This window comes from Pteropus medius, unplaced genomic scaffold (genome assembly GCF_902729225.1).
Source record: "Pteropus medius unplaced genomic scaffold, Ma_sr-lr_union100, whole genome shotgun sequence".
NCBI classification, from domain to species: Eukaryota; Metazoa; Chordata; class Mammalia; order Chiroptera; family Pteropodidae; genus Pteropus; species Pteropus medius.
The window spans coordinates 2,365,936-2,378,122 of NW_024348304.1; the positions used below are offsets into that span (position 1 = coordinate 2,365,936).

Here is a 12,187-nt window from a genome sequence, read left to right on the forward strand (position 1 = left end):
AAAAACAAAACAAAACAAAACAAAACCCAACATTCTTTCATAAAGCATTTTTTTCAAAAGTATTTGCCCTTGAGCATTTTTTCCTACTTACCCATGCTTATCTTTCAAAACAAACACTTATTCCTTGCTACGATGGAGTGTGAGGAAGTTCCTCTGAGGTTACGCCTCGCAATCCATCCAAGCGGTAACCGTCGCCTCCTTCCTATGGCACAGCAGATGACTAACTCGACCGCAGGCTGCGCCGAGCACAGAGCGGTGACTTCACACTGGGGACCGCTCAGATGTCACCTGTGGGACCGTTTCTCGAGGGGAAAAAAAACACAGAACTGTATTTTTGTGTGCAAATAAAATGTCGGGTCCTTTTGACCCAATGGAAAATGTGTGTCTGCTGGTGGCTGCCTCGTTGGAATATGATGATTTACTCTTGGAAACATTTGTGTCATTTATCATACGATGTTCCTGGCCTACCGCATGACTGCATAACAAATAACCATATTAAAAATTAATCTTTTCCAGTTCATCAGACCGTGTGTCTTTTTCGAAGCCCCACGCCTTCCCTTCCCCTCCTGCCCCATGCTCTCTCGTCCTGCAATCCCCCTTTGCGCCTCCTGTGGGGTTCGATCAAACCGTACGCACCGGGGTTCGCGGCCGGGCCTCGAACGGCGCTCCCAGCCTGCCCTTTCACCCTTCTCTCCCGCTTTTCTGCAAAATAAACCTTCTATCCCGTGGAACTGGTTCACCCTCCATCCTTGAAATCCGCCTTCCACCCCTGACCTCAGGGACGGCCTTCAGCCTTTTAACCCCTTTCTCACAGGGCTGGGTTTAAATCCTCCTTTCTTGACCGAATCACGTCCAAATATCTTCTCCCAGAAATTCCGTAGTAACGGCATAGTTTAAACCGCCCGTTATCTCTCATATTTACTTTGAATGTGGAGGCGGCGACACTGGACCGCGCTGCCCTCTCGGGGTCTCAGGCTGCGCCCGAGGATGAAGTCGGCGTAAGATGAATTAGCAGGAGGAAAGGATACGGGTTTTATTTTTACACGTACACGGAGCCTTCACAGGAGAATGAAGCGCCAGAGACGCGGCTGGGCCTGGGTTTAGGGACTAGGTCGGACAGAGAGAGGTGACTGTGGAGAAGGAGCTGAGATGCACGTGGAGACTAACGGAAGCTACGAGTTATTTAACGAGGTCCGTTTGCACAGATTTCTCTTGGTCTCCAGTGACGAGAATGTCCCTTTCCTCCTGGAGCAGGGGGGACAGGCGTCACGTGGGAGCTTTATCTCCTGCTCCCGGGAAGAAAAGGGAGGTCTGAGCATCTTTCTTGTATCTACTGTTTTTCAGTGCTTTTAGCTCAAAATAATCCATACACCCAAGTGGCATATTTTGGGGTGACGTTTTTCGACCATGCTTGTCTTGTCTCTCCTTTTATATTGTAATTCTTTGGGATTGAGATCATGTCGTAAGTTTACCTGTACCCCAAAGGTGACTTGCTTAGAATAGGCACTCAGTAAATATTTACTTACGGAGTTTTTTCTTCATTTTACAATCGAGTCATAAAAGCCCATATTTGGATCTTATTTTTCCGGCCAGAGGAACCTTTACGATATTAAATAAAATATATATTCAGCTGTGATCCGTAACCCGTGTTCAGCCATTTTAGTCTTGCATATACTAGTAAATGGAGTTCTAAAAAACATTACGTAATCATTTGCAGCAGATAATTTTGGTAACATCGCTCATCGTGTTAAAGTTTCCAGAAGAAATAGTTTTCAGAATTAGGGTGGTAAAATTTTGTCAGTGGAGGAGATGGACATCAGAGGCCATTGACCCGTCTTACCTTTCGCCCACATCTTTTCTGCGACATCTCACGTAGGCCCCATACGCAAGGGCCTGGAATTATTTACTTCATCGTGCGAATCTATTCTTAGTTATTCACACCGCAAACCATTTGGTCTTTTCCATCAAAAGTCAAAGTATCCTGGAGAGTCACTGACACGGGGTTGAGTTGGGAGTCTCGGGGGACGCCAGGACCCTTCCCAGCTTTAGGCTCTGATGCTCTTTCTCCTGAATACCAAACGGTTGTTTACTTTTCCTGCTGAACTTGGCCCAGGCACGAAACTCATCGAAATGTCCCTTTTTGTCAAACGTAGGGTGGTTATAAATGCTTTCGAATGCTCTTTTGAAACATCTATGATAATATTATGTAATTTGTCACTCAAGTCGAAGCGCTATGTTAGTGAATACGGTACTATTTCAAATCGTATATTGCATGTAACATTTTTGCAGGTAGCTACATTTATAAAATGTTGGTGTTTCAATACACTTTGTGAGTTAAGGAGAGGCCAACTATAGAGAAGTAACTTTGACCCAGGGAAGAAATAGATTTCCCCACTGATTGATAAAGTTAAAATGAGACCATAGCTTCCCTGACTTTAGTTCATTCTGTTGTCTTTTCGATGCCCGCTCTCAAAGCACCACTGGGTACACCTCGCCAGCCGATGCCATCGGCGTCTGCCCGTGACTTTTGCCGTGATGGAGCATCCAGTTGAAACCAAACACAGAAACAAAAACGATCCCTATTTTCAAACTTGAATTTTACAGGGACTTTCATTTTAAATTGCGCTGTTTTTGTAGGAAAGATAATCTGGCCGATTTCTTAATCGCATTCCATTCCTATGGTCTAGAAATAATGCTGCTGCATTTACAAGGAATGTGTGTAGCCCGAATACACAGGAGCAATTTCAGTCGCCTTGGATTTTGATTCTTTTAGTGTGCTAGCTCATCATAACTCACTATCTGGAGTGAGCAGTTGGCTTCTTCCCATCCTGTCCCCTCCCACCCCATCCCCACTCACGTTATTAAAGGGAAAGTATTCTACTGATAAAGTCTCCTTTGGGGGGAAAACTGGGGAGACTAGGTAGAAATCTAAATGATGCATGTTCCTCTCAAAGCTAGAAACCAGAGCCAGGTCCCATGGCCCTCTAATTAAAACTTATTTCTGCAGATTTATTCTGTGGTCCTACCGAACAGACCTGCCTTGGGTGTCTGCTGGTGAGTTTTTCAGCAGGAATGCGGGCTTTGTTTCTGTGAATAGTTGAGTGCAGATTAGTGGGATGCCAATTTCCTGTGGCCTTTCAGAGCTGCAATTTGAGCCCTGTTTGCTCCTGGCCCTTGCACAATTGAAAACAATGGGTGACTTCTTTTAGGTTTCACTTCAGGGCCCTTAGAAACAGGGGAAGTGGCTAAAGCCCTACTTTACAGGTAATTAACAATAGATAATGTTTGCTCTGCATTTTTTAGAGCCGATAAAAGGTAGGAGAACACTTTCAGCTCCTGATCGAGACACTGCAGTGGTTTTATGGACACAATAGCTGTCTTAGCATTAGCAAGGTGCCATTGAATATCTCGGCCACATATATGACTGAGCGCAAAACTTTTAAAAAGTAGAAGAAAAAAGAATATTAGTAAGACACTGACGGCTAACCAAGAAAGCCCTCTTTAGAGATGGTAGAGAAACAGTGTCCCTTGAAGCCATGTGTTTTGATTCAGGGTGCTTTTATCTATTATATCTTTATCTGCTTGATAAATTGAACAGCTTTCATAACTCGATACTTATTCAAGATCATTTTTTTATGTCCTGTAAATTCAACTCTGGAATCCACCTGTTTGTTAAAATTATGCCAACTTGAGAAGTTTTTATTTGCCACTACGCTTGATTATTAGCCACAGATATTCTTCAGAAACGGTCTTAGATGCTTAACCTGTTGGAGAAAAAAGTGTATCTCGCCCTTTCATCGTATATTTAGTAGTGATAGGGTTTTTGTTTTAATACTCTGAATCAATAATATATTTTTAGGCTGCCCTCCCTGAAACATATTCTGTCTATTTCATGACAATGTAGGTTTGTAGTCACGTTGACAGACTAATCGATTTATTCAATCTTCAACAATTACAAAATATCTAATCTGCCCGACATACCAGCCAAGCACTAACATAGAAAGATGGTGGGGACCCTGTCCCTAGAGAGATTATGGCGATCCCTTACCCAGCACTGTTGCCAGAAGAGGTGGAGAATTCTTTTTGGGAAAAAAAAAAATTTTTAGTATTTACACTTTACATCTACAATTGTAATGTATACTCAGTGTTCTTGTAAAAAAATCTAAAGACTGGGTCATGTCTGAGATCTCCAAGTAACTTCTTTATAGAGTGAGCATAACTCTAAATCAAAAGTTAGTGTCTTTTTGTTCCAAGCCTCTTCTAATTAGCACCATGAAAATGTCACCTTACTCATCTGCTCTTAAGCGACGATGACTAGAGAGCCAAGAGCTGTTGCTTTGGTGGAGGGTTTACGTATTATCTGAAACCAGGGCAGCTCTGGTTTAAGTGTGTTTAGACACCGTGGAGAACAGCGCTCTAAGTAAGAGGTGTACAAAGGTGAAGCAGCCCTACATCAATGAATTAGTGGTCCAGACTCTCCCAACACTGCGGGTACGTGGGGCCGAGGAAGACCCACAGCTCTATTCTCCTCTGAGAGCCGGGAAGGCTGACCTGGACACCGGGAATGGGAAAGCTCTTAAATTTTCTTTGCTGCTGCTGAAAGTAACATGAGTTTTTCCATAATGCTGTTTTTGAAATTTGAGAAAAAGTGTAAGGAAGACGATAAAAATCACACATAATCCCATTGCCCACTGCTTAGTGATAGAGGGGATTCAACCATTATCTGAATGCTCTCTTGACCCATCGAAAAATTTGGAGTAAAGACACCCTTCTGCTTTCGTTCACTCTTTATTATCTTCCGCTCCGCATGGCGTCTTTTGCATCAGAGGCATCGTTTCCAAAATACGGGACAGACCGGAGGGACCCGTCAGAAAACAGTCACTCTGAAAAGAACCGGAATTTGTCTTTTATTTCACTGTTTCCCTCCTTTCTATCTTCTCAGTAAAGCGGAGCCCTTTTCAGAGCGTCGAGAAGCGGGAAAGCGTGGCTCGTTTTTCTCGGCTTTCCGCTGCTTCCCTGACAAGGCACTTGTCTTAGAGAAAAACGAAGACACTTGATAAGAAACAGAGAACTAAGAAAATGGGGATCACGGCGAAAGCATAAAGTCTCAGTGGCAAGAAGATACGATTCTTATTTAAAAGAAACTGTAATCATTTGATATTGTCAATAATGACAGCAAAGTAATCCTGTAATGAAAACACTTTTTTTTTGTTTTAAGTCAGTGCTGCGAGAGCTGGGCGCCTTCCTTCCCCTCCCCCGCTCTGTACACGAATCGTATTAATAACGCTAATAATTCCCCTTCAGAAACTTGGTCTCTGAAGATCCAGCTCATCAAATATTTCCCCACGGGGACCGGCTTGGAATTATGTCCCTTTATTATCACTGATGTAAGAATCAGTGTCCGTTTCCGGTTGTCCAGGAAGCGATTACTTAAAGGACCCGCTTAAAATCTGACTTAACGTTTAGATTCCGAGCTCGTGTGCTTCTCGTGCCAAAGCCTCGGAGCGACGCGTGCGCTGAGCGGCCGCTCGGTGGCATCCGGGTGTCATTAGCTGCGCGTGCACCCACGACGTTACCGGCGTGAAAGCAGGACTGTCCTAACGGTACCGTTAGAGGGTTCGAGTTCTAGTGGGCTTTTGTTCCATTGATTGAAGGAACTTTTGAGCTGTCGGCAGAGGAGCATCTCCAGGGCACGTCATTCTCGTCCTAGAATGCAGGCATCTCATCTTTTCCGATGGAAGAACTCATTTGCTTGAAGAGCTGTTGCACTGGGGAAGAAGTGACGACCCTATTTTGATTTATTTAATTAACCTTTTACAATGACTCCTAGATAGGTAAGTGCTCAAATTTAGGTATTTGAAAGCAGCGATGAGCTCACTTAATTTCTCTATTTTCAACAGAGTGCTTTTGATGGTTTACCAGACACGACATCACAGCTTCCTGTTTCATATTTGAGTTAAGCACGGTTGGAGAAAACCATTTGCCCTAAACTTTGAAACTCTAGGGACCAAAAAAAAAAAAACCCCAAAAAACAAACAAAAAAAACCCTGACCAGAAGCTTCAGAGTACAGTAGTTTTTTGAGTAATAAAAGAGAATTATAACCACAATACTGATGAACCAAACAAATATGCAACCTTCCTCCAGCTCCCAATCCTAAAAGAAGGGTGACAGCGGAACTAGGAGATCGAATGACAGAAATGATTATTTAAGCCTTTCACTTTTAAGTGCTCGTAGGTTTTTAAAACAATTTTCCGTCTTCCCAATCACAGCTAGCCCAGCACTCTGTATGTTGGCAAAAGTGTTCTGTCTTCTCAGTTGAGAAAGGGAAATTGAAGGGGAAGTCGAGCTTTTAGGCTCAGTAAATCACTTGCAGTTAGAATCCAGAGCTGACGGCGGCTACGGGACTGAGGTTTTAACGGTGTGATAAATAAAGAAAAAAATGTTGAATCTCTCCCGCCATCCTTAAGGAATAAAAAAGCATATTTGGCATTATGCATTACTCTTGTGCATACTTACGTTTTATTTTACTACTTTAAAAAAAAAAATCAACAAAACCACAAATAGCTCTACCGAAAACAAGACACTTCCAAAACCTGTGTAAGCCACTGGCGACTCGAGATTCCTGGAGAGGAAGTTCTAGTATGTCACACGATTAAAGGTATAAAGTATGATCATTTTTGAAAAGTATGATCATTTTAAAGGGACTATAATCATTTTAAAAAATTGAGCAATTTTGCAAAAATATTTTGTAAGGCCAGCCTCTGCACATCCATAATAAGGAATTGAAATGCACTAAATTCTCGTAGAGAAGCAAACCGAAATACTGAGTCTTCGGAGAACGAAGTGATTATTTCCTGAGGTGGGGGCGGGGTGAGGGAGCCAGTGTGGGTCACGGTGACGAACGAGACGGACACGGACACGGACACGCTGCTTCCAGTCTGGTCTTTTCTTCTCTCCTCTTAATTACAGGAGCAAACAGATTTTTTGGGCGGGGCTGGGGGGAACCTTCCTAATATCAGTACTAGTCTCTGCTTAGCTCTGTGTTCCAGACGTCACCATCCTTAAAGATGCAAGTTCCTTTTCTGATGAGATTTATTCTTTCTATGAAAAAGAAAATATGGCATGTGAACTCTTTGCTTCTTTTGTGATTGACTCCTCGGTCGGAGGCTACTGGCATTGCTCCTATAAATCTCCATTTCCTGAATTTTTATTTTGGAAGTTATATATTTATTCTCATGCACATTAATGCTCACTCCCAGATAATTTCCTTCATTTATGATTTGTTTTTCTCCCTGTATCATAAATTCCTCCAACGGATAGATCTCTTTCTTTATATCCTTTTATTATAATCGTAGCTCATCTATCGAGTGTTTTTTGAGAGGTGGCTAGTTATTGTTCTGAGAACTTTACATGGATTAATTCATTTGATCTTCTCAAGACTTGTATAAGGCAGGTATTATTATCTCTTTTATAGAAGAAGAAACCCAAGCACAGAGAGCTGACTAGCCCAGGTTCCCACAGCTAAAACCAGGGGAAACGGGATCCAAACTCTGGTGTCTGACTCTAAAGCCTGGGCATAATATGCGAGTTTAAAATCTGTCTTTGCTAGTTTTAGCCACAGATTTCTAGGAAAGCAACCATTCCTGCTTTTCCCTAGAAATGAAAACTGAGCGTTATAAACTGAATGTTAGTGTTCCCCCAGATTCATATGTTAAATCCTAATGCCTAATGTGATAACTCTCAGGAGGGTTTTTTGGGGGGCGATTAGGTCGGGAGGGTGGAGCCTTATGAGCGGGATGAGTGTGCTTATACAAGAGACCCCAGAGAGTTCCTTTCACCCCTTCTGCCGTGAGGGGACACAGCGAGAAGATGGCCAGGTATGAACTAGGAAGCCGGCTCTCAGCAGACACCAACAGTGCTGGTGCTTTGACCTTGGACTTCCAACCCTCCAGAACTGTAAGAAACAAATTTCTGTTGCTTATAAGCCTCCCGGTCTGCGGTATTTTGTTAGACCAGACCAGACAGGACTAAGACACCAAGAAACTAAGGAGGAGGGAATCATTTTATGTTTTATTTAAGAATGGATAACTTTTTTTTTTCCTCAATCTTAAAACAATACAGATATGTTTTGTATTTGGACCTGTACCTCCTTGCTTTGGGGACGGAGATGGGTGGGTGGGTAGAAAGGTGTAAGTTTTAAAGTTAATGTCTTTCATACAAATGAATAATATACTAACTTTGTTGACCTGCAACCACACTGTATTTAATAAAATTAGAAAGTTAAGGGTTGGATCCATCCTTGATGGCAGTTGGGGGAGTAGAGAGATCAATCCTTGGTCTTTCTAGCCTAGCAATGACCGTGAAAGGGCTCACGCAGATTCATGATTTGAGTTTGTACTGTACTATATCGTATGGTCCTTATATGGTGACTTGCCTTTGCTTTGTTCATTGCTAACGCCAACTTGAGGCAAGGGTCTAAGATCACGCTCATGGCTGGCCCATCAGTAAATAATAATACCGAATTTCTTTCATGTGTCCAACACTACACAAGGAACCGTGAAGCATCCACAGTTAGATGGTGTGCTTCATGGGAGTGGGACTCTTCCTCATTCACTTTTGAATCTCCACCTTCTGGAACTGTGTCTGACTTCTGGCACTGTCGGCCCTCAAAGTATGATCGACTGAATGAATAGGCACTGCTCTACAGAGGCCTCCAATCTAACTGAGTGAGACAAGACCGATTTACAGAAAACAATGAATAAAGACGATAGTATGACATCTAATAAATATTATTTTAAAACACAGCTCCCCAGGTAATTCTTGGAGAAGCCAGGTTTAGATTCCCTGGTCCGGTTCAGAGGTTCTCAAATGTATTTGCTAAGAGCACTGCTTTTGACCAAATAATGTGACCTGAAAGTCAGTATACAACAGGTTAACATGTAGGCACCCCACCTGAAGAGAGAGGGATGGTGGGGGCTTTCTTCCTCCCCACCTCCTTAGCCTTTCCCCTCCTCCTGTTCCAGAACCCCCTTAGAAGTTTCTTTCTTTGTTTGTTTTTTTTTAACGCCTACAGCACCTGGTCTTCCTAGGTGGTCTCCCATCCAAGTACTAACCAGGCCCGACCCTGCTTAGCTTTCGAGATCAGACAGGATCGGGCATGTTCAGAGTGGTATGGCCGTAGACTAGAATAGTTTTAAAATGATTTCAATGACCAGACGAGTTGTCACCCATAGAGAGCCTGCAGGAGACCTGTACATTTTTAAAAATGATATGCGTGTGTGTGCGTGTGTGTGTGTGAATGAATGTAAGCGTGAGTGAGTGTGTGTGTGTGTGAGTAAGTGTGTGTGATTTTTTTGTAGGGAACAGTCCAGGGTTTTTTCAGATCACCAAAGAATCTCTGTCTCAGAAAAGGGATAAGACCGGCTGCCCGGCCTACAGAGAAGGCATTTTATTTTCTATGCATAATCTCTTCTTTGAGGCAATTAGTGAAGATTGGATGATTTATAACAAATATAAGCATAGGTTTTTAAATGCTGCTCCTTGTCACTTAAAAACTAGAGGGGGGCCATTAAATGATTTCACCTGAATTATCATCACACAGCAGACAAATGGCAATTACTTCGCCATCTTTTCTGTGGCTGTAGTTAGTACAGAAACTTTGTTCCTAAAAACAAAATCTCCTTGAATCTCCAGTTTCCCAACCACCCTCTACTACCAAAAAGGAAATACGGTTTTAAGACCTTTTAATGACAAAGGCAAGAAACCCTCACTGACTCCTACAACTCTGCATTCAGTTGGCTTTAACCTGAAGCCTAGCCTGGTCTTTCTCGCCTACTGCTTTATGTAAACTTACTTTCCCAGAGACCACCTATCCCTTTTCTATCAGAATGTAAGTTGCTTTACCCAATTTTTTTCTCATTGAATTGAGACCACAACCCGATGGAGCGTTTTTATGGCGGCCTGTCATACTTGTGAAGAATTTCAGGAAGACTTTATCCAGTTTTCTGGCTTAGCTTCCTTTCATCCGGCAGACCCAACAGCTACCATTTTCTGACCTCCGTCCATAATCGATAGATTTAAAATAGCTTAACTCATGTTGCTGATATTTTGTAAATGCATCCTTTGGGCTTTTACACATGTGTTAAAAAAAAAAGCAAAAACATTTACACAACACAGTGCAACATGTTATTCTAATACAACATAACAGAACTGAATGGTTTTGTTTCTGGTTTCTTTGACCTTACCTTTCACGAGCTCCCTTTCCAGAAAGGAGAGTTTCTTTTGAAAACATAGAAAGCTCAGCTCCTTCCTTAGGCATTAATCTTATCAGTGAGAGGCCTTGAAGTTACATCCTAGTGCATGTGCAGACTCAGAAAGGACATCTGTCCTCCTCTTGGATGCCCTGCTGCTGTCTACCTACCTACCTACATACTTACCTACCTACCTACCTATCTCATCTGTCTGGATCTATCTCTCTGTGTTGTTACCCGCAAAATTCTCCTTTTCACCATGAGAGGTGTAGGTGTTCGTATCAGTGGAGTAGTAAATTATCTTACATCCTGAGTGTCTAGAGTGGTGGGAACTGAATATACAGGAAACACAACAAAAACCCTTCAAACTCCCTGCATTAGAAACCAGTCATCAGTGAGATAGACGGGGAGAAGGAAAGGCAGATGTACTTCGATGAGCCCCTAAAATAAAGTATCAGGCCTTGATCGATTGCTAATATGTTTATAGCAAAACGCATTTTTTAATTTTTTTTATTGAGGATGGTGTCAGTTATTTGGCCGCCCTGGTTCGATTTAACGGCTTTGCTAGTGCCTCACTTAGGCGGATTCAAGCAGATAGAATGTAAACCAGAGAAATAATGACTCGCTTGCCTCGTCTCACAGAACGAGGTGACAGGACTGGGCTGTGCCAACACCAGGCCTCTTTTTCTCGCCTCATTATAAGCTGTGAAGTGGCAATGTGAATGTCCAGACAAGGACGGGTATGTCCTGGGTCTGTTCCTTTGCAAACTCTTCACAGTTTACGTAGCTGGAGAGACTTCACGCCTTGGCAAGGGCGCAGGTTTTATCTGTGGGTTTGCCTTCCTAGACCTGTCGGCGGTTCCATCAAGGATGACCTGCCTTCTCTCTCTGCCTCTGCGCAGTCTCGATGTTTTATCCCGTATTTCATCTTTCATCGCATGAGAAATTAATCTTTCACATGCCCACCAGGATTTCTGAAAGAACACAAGGAAGGGAGCTCTTCTGCATTTCTCCCGTCCTCCCTGATCTTCCCTTCGACGTTCCTCCTCGAAGAATGTAAGTTACTGAATTCTTTCAGGATTTGAGCGTTCGCTACTGAAAACGCCAGGCCATGTACTTTGTGAGCATGGGTGACGGATGATGAGATCGCAAATCCTCGCGAAGGCTGCGAAACAAGTAAACAGAGCACACACGCTCTCCGAGCTCCTTCCAGATCATTTTCCGCTAGACACACTGTCCTTGCCTCAAGTCCTCAGTACGTTGGTCAACAGCGGGATCAAAGTCACCTTGAGGAGAAATTGTAGAAATCATTAAGCATCAATAAGGATTACTTACGGACTGAGAGGGATCTCTCTGTTTTAGTAGCTCGTTTTTGAGTCACTTTAATATCTAAGGGTCAAGCTTTTCTTCATCTGCTGATACTTTAGAAAATCTAGTTGAGAAATTCAATAACGAATATGCTCTGGGCCAGATAGATTTGCTTTGCAAATATTCTAACATATTTATCTGAATTCCTGTTGATATGTATCCAGACCTCACAGTTTAAAACTTGATGATATGCTCTATATAGTTAATTTTTATAAAATGTGTTTCAATAATTTGGTTAGAAAGTTTTAATTCCTTATCCATCTTTTATTCCGCCATAAGGTTTAATGTTTCTGGCCTCATTATTCTGAAGGACCTGGATTTTGGGCAGAGGTTGGCGTCTAACTTTCCAAAACACTCTCGTGAACCTGAAGATCAAATCCTTGAACACCTATAACTCTTTGGACCAAAGCAGCCATTTTTTTTTTTTTTCTGTAAAATATACCCCGTAAGTCTTATTTCACTCACAGTAATGAATTATCTGGATTTTCTATACTCAGCAATTAGAAGCAGAATAAAGGATGATAGGAAAAAGGGATTTATTGAAGAAGAAAAATGAGGGTAGTGATTA

General features: G+C 42.4%; 1 long non-coding RNA gene and 1 other non-coding gene across 2 annotated transcripts in view; both read right to left on the reverse strand.

Annotated features, from left to right (window-relative positions):
• LOC120616232 (uncharacterized) overlaps positions 1-558 on the reverse strand; it is a 6,707-nt gene extending 6,149 nt beyond the window's left edge. The window contains exon 1 of the long non-coding RNA XR_005656535.1: positions 92-558. This is a non-coding gene — a long non-coding RNA (uncharacterized LOC120616232). The remainder of the gene's footprint in view (positions 1-91) is intronic.
• Positions 559-9,065: 8,507 nt separating this feature from the next.
• On the reverse strand, positions 9,066-9,184 carry LOC120616295 (5S ribosomal RNA). Its single transcript, XR_005656575.1, has one exon. It is a non-coding gene; the product is annotated as a 5S ribosomal RNA (ribosomal RNA).
• Positions 9,185-12,187: the final 3,003 nt, after the last annotated feature.